At 41.0% G+C, this 15265-nt stretch overlaps 1 long non-coding RNA gene across 1 annotated transcript in view; it reads right to left on the bottom strand.

The window, feature by feature from the left end:
- Positions 1-2939: 2939 nt before the first annotated feature.
- LOC107970012 (uncharacterized) overlaps positions 2940-15265 on the bottom strand; it is a 37264-nt gene continuing 24938 nt past the window's right edge. The window contains exons 5-6 of the long non-coding RNA XR_001712214.4: positions 5052-6378; positions 2940-3597 (exon numbers count right to left, since the gene is read on the bottom strand). This is a non-coding gene — a long non-coding RNA (uncharacterized LOC107970012). The remainder of the gene's footprint in view (positions 3598-5051; positions 6379-15265) is intronic.

Genomic DNA, 15265 nt, shown 5'->3' with positions numbered 1-15265 from the left:
TCTGCAACTCATCGCAGGGGCTGGAAGGAACAATGAAGTTTGCACTCAGCTGTCGATTCAGCTGATGATGCAGGAGGCTGGGAACGAGGTGCTGGGGCAGCCTTCCATGGACAGCTATATTGGCCCCGCGGCGCTCAGCTTAGAGATAATAAAAACTTTGTTCTTTTCTTTACTCTTTTTGTTATCAGTAAACAAAGCAGATCCGCTGCCGGGGTGACACTGAGGGATGAGATGCACAGTGACAAGGTGCCTGAATATATATTTTTCTGAACTATGATGAATTTTTTTCAACAGAGTCAGTATTCTGACCACTGTCCCCCGCTGACACTTTTATTATCTGTAGCTCAATTTCATGGAGCAGATTTGGTTTTCTTCTCCAATCCTAAGATTCTTTTTAAAACAAATCAGCTTCACTCTCTGGTGGTGGCTTTGTTTGTCCTTTTCTTTTTCTGGGATGACATTTTTTGAGGACTGAATATTTGTAGCTCTGTGTGGAATAAAAGCATTCATTTTCTCCAAGAAGCCTCTTTTTTCACCCCCTCTTGTTGCCAAAGAAGCAGGGCTGGACAGTGAGACCAATAATAATAATAAAAGATAATATTTATTGAATGCTAACTCTGTAACAGGCACCTTTCATTTGGCTCTATACCCATGATGGCTTCTACTCCTCACAACAGCCCCATGAAGTAAGTGCTAGTATTATTCTCATATTACAGAGAAAGAAATGCAGGCTCAAAGAGATTTTGAAAGTCATTTGCCCCACATCACAAGTTCATAAGTTGCAGAGTCAGGATTTAAACTCAGGCTCAGTCTGGCTACAGAGCCTGGGTTCTTATCCATCACACAATGCTAGGTTGCTCTGGACACAGTCTTGGCTCTCACATATGCATAGCATTCCTTAACTCCCTGGATACTGAAAGTGGCTAACCTGGAAGAGGAGAGAAGGGAAGCTGTTCTTTTGAGTTTCTTATGTCATTGCTTTCCCCGGACTTAGTGGTGTAAGTAATTTGGGATTGAACATGGGGATAAGAGCACACCACACAGTTCAAAATGAAGGTACTGATGTTCCCTTCTCAAGGAGCTGGGGCCCTCATTTTTCCTCGGTATGTTATAATTATAGCCCCACTGGCTGCAGTCTAGTTAAGATGGAAATGTGAGTTTAATAAACATTTCAAAGTGACTTTATTGGCTGTACATTCTTGATGATGGCGCATCAAGAGAAAGAAGATTTTACCAACATAAAGATATTCAACCTCACTGAGTCCATGGCTATGATCAGTTCACTATGAGTTTTCACCTAGAATTAAAAACTGTGGATTATCAAGGTGAGGGTGAGGATAAAGATATAGAATAACATATCAGAGATTCCAATAAGTAGCCAAGAATATTTCATCAATTTTTCCAAGGGGATTTCTCTTTCCCTCTCTTTCTATTCTAGCCTTTCCTCACTCCTCATTCACATCCTATCAAATTACATCCTGGAAATGGCTTGCCTGTCCCTGCTGCCTGAGCTTACTAAAGGTAATGCTGAGCTGCCTGGCATAAGCTACCCCATAATCTAGTGTGGAGTTTTGTCAATATTCAGATCACAGAAGCAAAGGAAAGAAGAGGTACAAATCTACCTATGCACCTTATGGGACTCATCTAAATGGCACCTCCTCCACCTAAAGCCCCTAGCCTCATTTTCCCCTACTCATCCATTCATTCACTCACCAAATATTTATTCACTTCAACAAATATATACTGGGCATCTAATGTAGGCCAGGCGCTGTGCTAGGCATACACAATAGGGAAGAAGTAGAATAGCCCCTGCTGTCCACATGAGCATAGTTAAGTGGAGGAGGCAAACAATAAAATAAGTGCAATGATTGCATGTGGCTGGGATACACGGAACACTTTGGGAACTCCTGGTGGGAAAGTGAATGTGTTGATATGGTACCCCAGGTAGAAGGAACTGTCTGTTGGGTTTTTCTGTTACTTGCAGCCTGTAGCACCCTAACTGAAGAAGCATGCTTGAGAAGTCACTACATATACGCCACACTTCTACTTCACTGGCTATGTTCCTGTACATTCTGCAAGCATAGATATCTTCTTAACAGCTCTACCTATAGTCTTACACACTGTATGAGAACTACCTCAAATGTCCCCTCCCTTCATCCAAACCAACATGCTTCTCCTTCCCATATGACTTTATGCCCATTTTGGAAGGCAATGGTCACATTTTCCCTAGTATCATAATTACTTCTGTGCTTATCTGATTCCTCCTACTGAACTGGAGGCTCTTTGACCCTAGGCACAGTGTCTTATGCTTCTGTACAAACCCTGCAGTGCTTTCACAGTGTCTGACCTCAGTAAATACTAAGTGATGAATGGATGAATGAATGGATGCAATGCAATGGGGATCTGGGGAGAAGTGAGATGCAAACAAAGGAGAAGGTGAGATCTAGTGAAATGTGAAGTGAAAGGGAGATCCAGCTAGGCAGAAAAAGTATATGGCCTGAGAACCACTGATGTCAGGGCATGAGGAATCACCAAGTTGGAAAAGCCATATTGCTTGGCATCTCAGGTTAGGGCTGACAGTACCATGTTGGTTAGGAGTTGACAGCTGAGGATAAGAAACTCGGAAGCTAAAAAATAACAAGCACAGAGATAAATTTATATATATACATTTATAGTTCATCTCAAATAATGTCTTTCTACCTTAATAATGCAGGAGAGAAAGCCACACTCTGAAGTCAGGGATGGCAGTGTGGCATGTACCTAACAGGTGAGATTCAGCATCATGGAATGATTACTTGCTGTTAAGTTACTCTTAGCCAGGGCTTGAGAACCTATGATACCACCTTGCAACAGCTGTCCGGACCTCAGAACAGCCCCTAGTTGATGCTAAAGTGGCTTTTGAGATCCAAGAATGTGCGGGAGCTGCAAATAAAGTGGTAAAATATATTTGCAACTGAACACATTTAAGAACTTCTTGTGACATTCAAGGCCGTAGGGGAGTGGGCCAGACATGCCCCAAGGGTAGATGTGGAAGAGGCTGCTTTTGAGATCTGCAAATGAAAAGATGAGGAAGTGAGAAGTTCAAGTTTTATTTTGGGTGAAGAAATGAAAAAGTGAAACTTATTATTCCAGGGCTGGAAACAGAAGAGAGGCAACAGGCATGTTAATATTGAGAAACTAACTTTTGTCTAGTTGGCTAGACTGGATCCTTTTATTCTGTGTAGACCAGAAAGTTTATTTACATTCTTCTTTACTTCTATCATTTATTCCTTCATTTTTCCTCTTTCTTTCCTCTTCTTTGTCGAGAAATGGGGCTTCTACATCTGTGAAGCAAAGTAATGGCTTCAAATTGATAAATGTGTGGCCTAGTCAATTCATGTCCACGTCCCCTTTTAAGAAAGTGAAGACTCGGCTTGTAGGTAGAAGAACCAGTGTGAACTGTGGGAGTGGGCTAGGGGGTGTCCGTTTCTCAGGTGAGAACTCAAATCAAGCCTTCAGTAACACTCATAGCTCCTGTTCTGTTTTTGTGATGCATTCGGTTATTTATGGCACATTTCTATGTCTCTGCTGGACTGACAGTCATCCAGATAGACAGACCTGATGGAAGAACACAGGAAATGCTTGCTGAGTGAAATGAGTCAGATGAAAATTAATCACTTTGTGCTCTCTGCTAGAGTGACAACCCTCCCCATTGTCTGAAGCTCACAGGACTAGAAGTTGAGAGTCAAGTTCAAGTCTAACTGTGGCCCTATCCAGAGCATGCTGCTTCTCCTTTCTAGCCTTCTTTTTTTTTTTCGTCTCTAAAGGCAATGGACTGAATAATCCCTAAAATCCCTTCCAGACATTTCACTCTGTTTTTCTATGCTTCTTTACTGTGCATTTCTAAGCTTGTGAAGCAAGAAAGAGAACAGGCAACACTAGAACCCTCAGAGCTGGGCATGTTTCCTCCAGGAAGCCTGGGTCCTGCAGATGATGCCTGGAGAGCTCACAGGCCCTGGATATTCTGGGCCACAAAGATGGGCTCAGCTGGCCCTGGGCCCAGACTGAGTTTAGGGGCAGTATGGATTTTTTATAAAGAGAAAAGTTTTGTTTGATAAGCATACACAAAACTCAGGGTTGCTGAGTGAAGCTGACTGTGTGCTGATTCCCTGTAGCCATGTGGAAAACACGAGTCAAGTGTGAGTCATACATCAACTTATTTCGTGATTCTTAAGTTGCAAGGTGTTTTGTTTTATTTTTATTTTATTTTTTATTTTTATTTTTGCCTTGTTTGGAAAACTGGCCCTTTCTCCTCTAAATGCCTCTTCCAATCTGCTGCCTTTGCCCATTATAACTACATCTAGAGGATGCCTCTGGACATGCTATGGTCACTGCTTTGGTCCCACCAAACTCCTTTTCCTTCCCACTCCCAGCTTACCCTGCCTCTCTTTTCCTGAAACCCTCGTCCTCCCAAGTTTTATGGAAATCAATCTTAAAGGAATGCTGCTCATTTGATTCACTCTAGTTCTCATTAGACCTGCTATCTGATTTCATAATGTTCCGGGTTTGTGAGCCAGTGCCATTTTATGACTGTATTTTGTTTGAGTTTTATAGGAAGCACACACACAGACACAAATATCAAGCAACTGATACTACGCTTGTTTTAAGTACCAATGTAAAGTCACAACTAAAACCTAAACTTGCCCTTCTCCTGAACCATGCCTACTGATCCAGCTCTACAATGTGCTCTGGAAGGGGCCCTGGGACAGCCATCTCCTGTCCCTCCAATGTTCCATCGAGTCCAGAAACCCACATGTAACCCCTGCCACCCTGCACGGGAGGGGAGAAAGCTTATCTGAACACTAAATTCATTATACTCAAAGGCAACATTTGTCCAAAAGCCAAAAAGAGCAAATGGAACAAAATAACAACTAGTGTCTGTGTATCACTGTGTAATTTGCAAACCACTTTCCCACAGGCTGTCTCTCAGAGGCATTACCCCTGCCCTTTGAGAATATGTAGACTATCTCCATCGTGTGGGTGAGAAAACAGGCCACAAAAGTTTAACTTACTTTTCCAAGGTTTTCTCATTATTAAATGGCAAATTCAGGCTTTAATCCCAGGTTTGCCTCCTATAGATTCCACGGAAATTTCATGGCGAGGAAATGATGTCCACAGTAGATGAATATAGGCTGTAGGACAGACTAAGTATTTTTACTGCATTTAAAAAATAAGTTGTGCCAATTTTGTTTTATTAGTTTCAAGGTAAAACAGCAATTTTTTCAAACATCAGAAAATATGTGTTCTTTTCTATATACTTAGATAAAGGTTCAGCTGAATCACCAGATCTGACTGCCAATTTATGTGGCTATGAATTTTTTATATACTTTTTTTTTAGATCAGTTTTAGGTTCACAGAAAAATAAGCAAAAGATACAGAGATTTTCCATGTGTTCGCCACCCCCACACAAGCCTTAGCCTCCTCCATTATCAACATTCCCCACCAGAGAGGTACATCCAAAAGTCCACAGTTTACATTAGAGTCCACTCTTGGTTTTACTGAGTTTATTAGACTGGGTTTTAGTATTCCTTAGGGCTTGGTAATTCTAAGACGTCTACTATGATTGGTCACTAAAGACCACAAAATATCATGAGCATTATTTTATTCATGCATTAAACAAACACTTTTAAAATCCATGTTGAGTTCAAGGTCTCATGCTAGCTGTCATTGTACCAAGACCTGCCCCCTTGCCCCTCAACACACACTGCAATCAAACATGTACCACTCCATCCCCAATCTGCCTGTGTCATGACCAAAGCCTGAGCACTGTCTTCATAAACCCTCTCCAAGTCACTGCCAAAGAGTTCTCTGTCAAAGGCTACCATGAAGTAGTTTAAAGGGCTTTTGGGACTCCTGGATAAAGCCAATTCAAAAGAGACTCTGGCAGTGGGTGGTACCACTACCTTCCTAAGAACCCCTGGCACCCCACCTCTCTCCCTGGATGCACCACTCTTAGCTTTTATTATCTACAAACTAGGGCACTTTATTTCCCCTCAGACTGTTTCATAAATCCAAAGCCATTCTATGAGCTGCAATACTAGTTGGTGGATTAAAACTACAATCTGGACTGGCAAGCTGCTAGTCAGTAATGTGCTTTGGGAGCAGGAAGGCTGGTGGAGGGGGGTGAGAGTAGAGGGAGGGAAGGAGATGGGGGCGGGGAGGACAGTGCTGTCCAGTCCTGCATTGTGCCACAAGAAAGGTAGAAGACAAGGCCATTGTGTTTGCTCAGTGGCTTTTCTTTGGTTTTGTTCTTTTCTCCAGTGTCTGACAGCACGTGGGCAGGGGACTTGTTTCATTGTTTAGGTTCTCTCTTCTCTCTGTGTTGTCAACGGCACCCATCTACAAAGAGACAGCCAAGGAATAGTTTGTTTGTTAAGAAAATAAAAAGGAAAATTCTTTTGTTTCCTGTTTCTGTGCAGCTTGGAAACAGCCCTCACAAAGAAAGATTTTCAAAGAAATGCTTCATCATTCAGAGACAGGTCAGTCCATTTATTTCTGACCCCATCAACCTTCTGATCTAGGTTTCTTCCCAGTGCTTCTTGCCCACCACCAAGAAGAGCCACCTAAAACCTGGGCTCTAAAAAAAAACTGTAGACAGACCTCCTAACAAGATGGGCTACTGCCTGGCACCACCATAATTTATTTATTGATTATAATGGGTAGGAACTTGGCTTATTTATGGCAGACTTTTCTGAGTATTTATTGATACTGCTAATTCTTGGCAGCCAGAAGGGAGAGTTGGCAGGTTCAGTAATCCAAAGAGTGGCGCTATGAAGCTCCATCCTCAGAATAGCACCAAGGAAGCAAATGATTTGTGATGCTCAGAAGCAATTGTGAATATTCAACTAGAGTTTAGGCTGAGGTGATTTCCCAAACAAATCATTACAGAGAGAGAATGTAGGGAAATAAGGAAAGGTGTTGCTAGATAATATTTACCCCAGCCCTGAGGCCAGGCTGAGTTCATGCAACCCTAAAAATAAAGCAGTTCAGATGGTGAGTTTGGGCCTACTGAATCAGAGGGAATTCTGTGATTTGGATGTCACATCATATTTACAAGGCTTGTCCCTGTGGTGCCATTCACTATATGGAATTTTTAATTTAAAAATTAAGAAATAAATTATTAACATAGACTCTGACACATGGGTGGTAGCAGCCATCCAGGTTGGCATATTAATGTCTGCAACTGTTGGTTGCTGGACTATAATACCTACTGGCAAAGTTTGGGATTACATCTCATCACAGACCACTTATTATTCGTGCAGTCAGTATAGTCCCTCAATAGTTATTAAGCACTTATTGTGTGCCCAGCATTCTTCTAAGCTCTGGGGTTACAATGGTAAAGAAAGACTGACACATTTTTTGTCCTATGAACAGAAAACATATTTAGGTGAGACAGATAGATATAATCAAATAAATATATAAGACTATTTCAGATAGTAGTAAGTGCTATGAAAATTAACAAAATTTAGTAATGTAATAGAAAACAGAGCTACAGGGCCAACGGTGGGACTGCTTTACTTGGGGTAGTTATGCAAAATCTGACATTGGGATGAACCCAGAATGAGAAAGAGTGAACCATACAGAAACCTAAAGGATCAACATTTCAGGAAGAGAAGACGTCAGGTACAAAAGGCATGAGATGGGACCTGTCTTAGTCCATTCTGTGCTGCCGTAACAGAATACTACAGACTGGTTAATATATAATGAATAGAAATATGTTTCTTCCAGTTCTGGAGGCTGGGAAGTCTAAGGTCAGACACCAGCACGTTCATTGGTGAGGGTCTGGCCTCTGTTTCCAAGATGGCACCTTGAATGTTGCAGTCTCTGTGCTGGGGCGGGGGATGCTGTGTCCTTACATGGCTGAAGGAAGAAGGGAAAAGGGTACAAACTGCACTCCCTCTCTCAAGCTTTTTTTTAGAAGAGCACCTAATCCCATTCATGAGGAAGGAACCCTCATTGCCTAATCACTTCTTAAAGGTTACATTTCTTAATGTTATTACATTGGCAACACAAGATTTTGGAGAGGACACATTCAAACCATAGCAGAACTCATTTTATGTGTTTGGGAAACAGAAAGAAGGTTAGTAACACTAAGAGTAGAGAGTCTGGGAGAGCATGGCAGAAGACAAGATCAGAGAAGAGTATGTAGGAAGCCCACCATGGTATTGTGTGCCTACAGTCCCAGTTCATGGGAGGCTGAGGTGGAGGATCCCTTGAGGCCAGAAGTTCAAGGCTGCAGTGCTCTTTAACTGCATCTGTGAATAGCCGCTGCATTCCAACCTGGGCAACATAGCGAGACTGTCATTTGGGGTTTTCAAAAGAAGTACATAGTAAAATTAGGATTAGAAGTTTGGATTTTATTTTAAATGTCCTAAAAAAACTAGATGGCTTTCAGAAAGAAAGTGACAAGATATTATTTCAGGTTTCAGATGATCATCCTGGCTGCTATGTGGAACATATAAGCAAGGAACACCAGCCGGAGGCTGAGCAATTATCCAGGCAAGAAGTTATGGTGGCACTGGTTATGACGGCATTTATTTTTTTGTATAAAGGTAGAGATGGAAGAAAGATGTCAAATTTGAAATAGATAAGAGGACAGTTTTAAGAATTTCTAAGTATGGAATCACAACACATTGCTTTATACTTTAGATTTGCAAAATTAATATTTGAACTAAGTATTTTACTGATACTTAGTAAATACTCAGCACTAGACTCAACTGTCTCCTTCCAAAACCCCTCCAACCCATTCTAAATTTCTCTAAAAACTAAGTACCTATTACCAATAGCATAGAAATTAAGAGGCTCAATTCAACTATCAAATGAGCCTGTTTTCAAATTTTTATTATACCAATTAGCAGTCCTGAGGTCTTTGGCAAGTTATTAAATTTCCTGAGCCTCAATTTTATCAACTGAAAATGGAGATAATAATAGGAACCACCTCACAATTGTTGTGGGGCCTAACTCACATAGTGTATGTACATAGCCCGCTTGTAGACACATAACAAATTCTCAATACACGTTAACTAGCATTCTTCTTAAAACTTCTTCCAGGTGGAAGTAGATGCCTTATCATTACAGTCTAATCTATAAGACACGTAAATGTCTTGCCGGACTTGCATATTCACAGAGCAACGTTGAAATTTTCAAATTGCCAAAAGTGTAGCTTTTATTTTTTTCATTTTTAATTGATGTATAAATAACACACATAAACTGTACGTATTCAAAATTTACAATTCAATTTTTTTGTATAAATATATAACTGTGAAACCATCACCATGATTGAGATGATGAACATGTTCACTGTCTCCAGGAGTTTCCTCATGTTCTTTTGTGGCACCTCTCTGTCCCTCTCTGCAGCCCTGACACTAGCCCCTAGGCAACCACTGATCTTTCTGTCACTCTTGATTGGTTTCCATGTCATAGAATTTTATGTAAATGAAGTCATAGAGTTTGCACAGTTTTTGTTGTTCTGGCTTCATTCACACAGTCATGCATTCCTTTTAATTGCTGAGCAGGGTTCCATTGCATGGATGCACTACAGTTTGTTTATAACCGCTGATGGACATTTGGGTTGTTCCTAGTTTTTTATTATTACAAACAAGGCTGCTATGAACATCCATGTATAAATCTTAGTGTCGTGTCTTAGTCTATGCTGCTGTTACAGAACACCTGAGAATGGGTAATTTATAAACAACAGAAATTTATTTCTCACAGTTCTCAAGGCTGAGAAGTCCAAGATAAAGACACCAGCATCTGGTGAAGGCTGCTGTCTGTTTCCAAGCTGGAACCTTGAATGCTGTGTCTTCAGGAAGGGAGGAACGCTGTGTCCTCATGTGGAAGAAGGAGGAAGAGTAAAAAGCGGCTAACTTTTCCTCTGTCAAGTCCTTTTGCAAGGGCATTAACCTATTCATGAGGCAGACCACTCATGAGCTAAACACCTCCCAAAAGACTCCACCTCCCAACACTGTTGCATTGTAAATTAAGTTTCTGTGTTTCTTCTTTTTAGAGACAGTGTCTTACTCTGTCACGCAGGCTTGGGTGCAGTGGCACATTCATAGCTCACTGCAGCCTCCAAATCTGGTGCTCAAGTGATCCTTCCACCTTATCCTCCTGAGTAGCTGGGACCACAAGCATGTGTCATCATGCCCAGCTACTTTTAAAATTTTTTTGTAGAAGTAGGGTCCTGCCATGCTGCCCAGGCTGGTCTTGAACTCCTGGCCTCAAGTGATCCTCTCACCTCCATCTCTAACACATGAATTTAGGGGAATACATTTACACCATAGCATGTGGACATATGCTTTCATTTCTCTTGGGTAAATGCCTAGAAGTTAAATAGCTGGATCTTATGGTAAATATATGATTAACTTTTTAAGTAAGTACCAAAATGATACAACTACATTTTCCAAAGTGGTTGTATCATTAAAGTGGTTGTGTCATTTTACACTTCCACTAGCAATGTTTGAGAGTTCCACTTGTTGCAGTATTTGGTATGGCCAGTCTTTTTAATTTTAGCCATTCTAATAGGTGTATAGTGGTTTCTCATTGTGCTTTTAAGTTGCAGTTTTGTAATGACTAATGATGTTAATTAAGCATCTTTTCATATGTTTACTTCTTTCTTCTCTGAACTCTTAAGATAATTAATTGCCTCTAAGAATTCATTAGCTTCTGTAGGCTATCATAAGTAAATAAAGAATTAAATAGATTATAAATAGGTAGGAAGGTAGATAGGTAGGTGGATGGATGGGTAGCTATATTGATAGGTAGGTAGGTAGGTAGATAGCTACCTAGCTAAATAGGTAGATAGATAGATAGATAGATAGATAGATAGATAGATAGATAGATAGATAGATAGATAGGAATTTGAGTTCCTATCATGTGCCAGACATGATTTTAGGCAATGAGAATAGAGTGCTGAATGAGACAAAAATTCTGCCCTTATGGAATTTCTATTCACATGACAGAGACAGGCAATAAACAATGTAATAAAATGTTAAATATATATAATTACTATGAAAAAACCCTGAATAGTACACGATGACAGATAGTGAAGGGATGAAGCAGGGATGGAGCAACATTTTAAGATGATCTCAGACTGTTACATTTATTACCTGCACCTCCTGCGAGGCCCTGAAGAGCACTGTACAGCACTGCTCTGCAGTACTATGTGCCATGGATTATGCTCAGTGCAGATTTGTTCATTATTTCTAGTCCTCTGTCCCCTTCACAAGGGTGGGGTGTCTTAGTCCATTTGGCTTGCTATAACAAAATACCATAAACTAGGTGGCTTATAACAACAGACATTTATTTCTCACAGTACTGGAGCCTGGGGAGTCCATGAACAAACTGCCAACAGATTTGGTGTCTGCTGATGCCCACTTTCTGGTTAATAGGTGGTGCCTTCTAGCTGTGTCTTCATGTGGTGAAAGGACCAGCTAACATTTTGGGGTCTCTTCTATAATGATGTTAATCCCTCATGACCTAATCATCTCCCAGTGGTCCCACTTTCTAACACCATCATTTTGGGAGTTAGGTTTCAACATACGAATTTTGGGAAAACACAAACCTTTGACCATAGCAGTGGGGCTCCTCCCATCTGTCTTGTTGCCTGGTGAATCTCTCACATGTGGCTCAGGGTCAAGAACATGGTAGGCATTTGTTTAATAGATATCAATTAGATAAATTAATGGAGGAAGGGAGGAGTGAATGGTTCACAGTAGGAATGTAATGTGCAGGGAGAACTCAGTACCAGAACTGAGGCAAGAATTCAGACTTACCAAGGCCTCTTCTGCCAGCTTCCTCTTCTTGGCAGAATGCCTGTGCCACAGCTCATCCAGACAGTTGTGTTCATTCCTTTTGGTCCAGATGAGATGCAGGTGCTCTCCTGAGTATCTTTGTCTCCACCATAGAATTATTTGATTCTAGGTAACATCAATGGCTCCAAACCCTCTCCTTGTGGCCTTACTATGTGGCATTTACCACACTCTGCATCATGAGTGATGTGGGAATTATGCTTCTTGAGATGAGAAAGAAGCCCAGATCATCAACTTTGTGACCCTCTCGGCCCCATTTCAGTATCAGATACGTAGAAGCTCAGTAAATATTTATTGTATTGAATTGAATCCTAAGTCCCTCTAAATGATTCAAGATGTCAGTGAAATACCCTTCACCATTCCAAAAGGCAGAACAAGAGGAAACATCCTATGTTCCTGAAGCACGACTGATTAGACTTAAGAAAATTTTTTATTTTGGTCCTCTAAGTTGTTTAAACAAACTCATTCATATAATTTATATTTGGCAATTTTTGAAAACAGGAGACATTTTCACTCTGAAATAATTTTGAAGTCTTCCAAAGAAGAGACAGAGGCATGGATGAGATGACCTTTAAAAGTTGTTTGCAATGTGTTCAAGACGTGTCACTTGTTTATCTGTAGGTGACATCCTCAATGAGCTCAAGTTCCAAGCCCATAGAGCTGCATGGGCCACCAGAGTCCTCCGAGGCCCCTGGCAAGCTGCAGATCCTGCCTCCCTGTCTCAAAGTTTACAGCCACTGCAAAGGTCAGGAATTGTGGTCCTCACATGGAAAAGATGAGACAGCCATGGAGCAGGCAAGTTTGCAACCCAGAGCTCTCTTGAGGAACACGGAGCAAAGCCACCAGCCAAGGCGTGTTGTTTCCGCCATAATGTGTGCTGCACAGTGTGGAAGAGTTTTATGGTGGCCCTGGCCTAGAGCTGTAAAGTTTATTTCTGCACATTAGCTAGTCCATTGTCCCCTGCCCCCAATATCTCTTTCAGCTTCTTTAGGTAGACTTGTCAGGATCCTCTTTTAAACACAAGCCAACTCGGGTGGGACAGAGTTTGTATATCAGCACCTTAATAAATGATCTTCTTTTAAACACAAACCAACTGGGGCAGGGCTGCTTGTATATCAGAACCTTAAAGAAGGCACTAATGTGGCACCCATGGCATCCTAGCCTGTCTTCCTCATTATATGCTGTACTATGAGAATCTAAATAATCTCAGTCTCTCCTGCCTGTGCACTGACTCTGAGGATGCAGTGAACTAACAATAGGTAGAATCATTGCAGACAAAAAGCAGCATCTTTGCATTGCATGGTGTGTTGGGGAAAATGAAGAATTGTATCTGTGTTCACATTTTTACTTCTACAAAAAGCTGTGTTTCTCCCTAGGCCATGATCCCTGAATCCAAAGAAAAATATTTTAATGCAATTGGGAAGTAAGGAGGAGAGAAGAAAAAATGTGGTGCAATATTCTCATCCAGAAGATGGGGATAAAATATCATCTTCTTTATGGGTATTTTGATGATTAAATTGTAAGGTCCACATAAAGAGCTCAACACAGAAACTGGTACCTGGAAAGTGATCAATAAATGTTACATAGAATTATTATCTGCTATAACTGTTATGCCCAACTTTCTGGGAAGTTCACTGGACATGGAGGGAGGGAGAGGGAGATGAAAGGGTAGGAATAAAAATAATATAAGTGAGAACACATTTCTTGCTGAGAGGCAATGTAATGTAGCAGAGAAAGTGCTAATGTTGAGTGCTAGACGAGCCTGATATGTTGTGGGAATGAAAGGCAGGTTAAGAGGGAACACTCAATACATGTTGGTTCATTTTTCTTACTTCTATCTTTTACTTAACTGATTTGTTCTCAATAGGAAATACTTTTTGTCTGAAATTACCTCACAATTCTTCCATAGCTAGGTTCAAATCCACAACTATTGATTTCTTCTCTCTCTTAAGAGACAGGGCCTCATTCTGTCTCCCAGGTTGGAATGTAGTGGCACAACCCTAGCCTTGAACTCTTCAGCTCAAGTGATCCTCTCAACTCAGCCTCTCAAGTATCTGGGACTAAAGGTACATGCCCACTAGGCTGAGCTAATTTTTTAAATTCTGTTTTTATTTATTTATTTCCACTTTATTCTCCACTTGAGGAGAGGAGAGGGAAAAGGAGAGAGTAGAGATGGATGCTTACTTTGTTGCCCAGGCTGGTCTCGAACTCCTGGCCTCAAGTGATCCTCCCGCCTCAGCCTCCCAAATAGATGGGATTACAGACATGAGCCACTGCCCCTGGCCCCTGATTCTCTTTTAATTAGGACAATCCTGGTTTCCAATGCCAGTTGTCCTGTTTACTAAGCATATGGTCTTGCGTATGTGACTTAACCACACAGGGGCTAAATACCTGATACATAAAATAGAGATGCTAACCCCTATACCAGAGGGTTATTAGGATGATCATATAAGATAACACATGGAGCGGGCTTATCATACAGTGGTACTCAATAAATGGTATCATTGGTAGATTTCCCTAAGCATAGCTGGGTTGCAGGAGTGACTGCTAAAACAATTACCTTAGCTAGCATTTATGGGATTTTTACTAACAAAGAGGAAAAATAATTTGCTTCATCTAAAATCTTGACAAGTGAGCTATAAATGAAAGAAGATGTGTACACCCTAGAGAGGGAAGGCATTCAGCTTCTCTGTGGTCCTACAGAGGTTTGTCTCCATTCCTGAAAATCTCTTTCATTGCCTCTTTTGACATTCCTACCAACTGACTGTATAATACTACAGTTTCTCTCTGGCTTGCTTGTTGCTTCCTATTGAACTCTCTGGGGAATATCATGCCCCACTTGCAGATATGTTGTACTCACTCTGGGTCATTAAGTCCTTCCCTCATCAATACCAATGGCGCACAGAAGCAGCTCATGGCAGGTGTTTACTTCTTCTGAGATGTGTTAACCTCAGGTCTTGTTGGACTGGTATTTACCGCAATGGCTCTATTTTGTAGATTAAAAAACCTGAAGCTCATGGGTTAGAATGAGTAGGTCAAAGCTCTAATGAGGAAATAACATAGAAAGATAATCAATTTCAGGTTGTTCTCAAGCTGCAGTGGATTTTGTTGAGTTTTTTTTCAAGTTATAAAAGCAGTTTGTGTTTATTACTCTAAGACAAACAAAACAGTTCTTATAGGAGCTGGAAAGCAGGTGCCAACCACCAGACCCATAGTACCTGCCTTACTTGGAAGACTAATTACTACTGCAAAAACTACTCTTTATTGTGCTCTAGATGAATAGAAGGGTTTAACATCTTAATCTCTTAGAATTAAAATCTGCGTGATATTCTGGCCCTCATCAACCCACAGCAAGAAGGCTCGTTAAAACCTGGGCAGAATAGGAGGTGAAGCAAGATGGTGTTAGAGAAGGCTTC

Source organism: Pan troglodytes, chromosome 1 (assembly GCF_028858775.2).
Source record: "Pan troglodytes isolate AG18354 chromosome 1, NHGRI_mPanTro3-v2.0_pri, whole genome shotgun sequence".
NCBI lineage: Eukaryota > Metazoa > Chordata > Mammalia > Primates > Hominidae > Pan > Pan troglodytes.
This window is presented reverse-complemented; position numbering and strand designations above follow the sequence as displayed.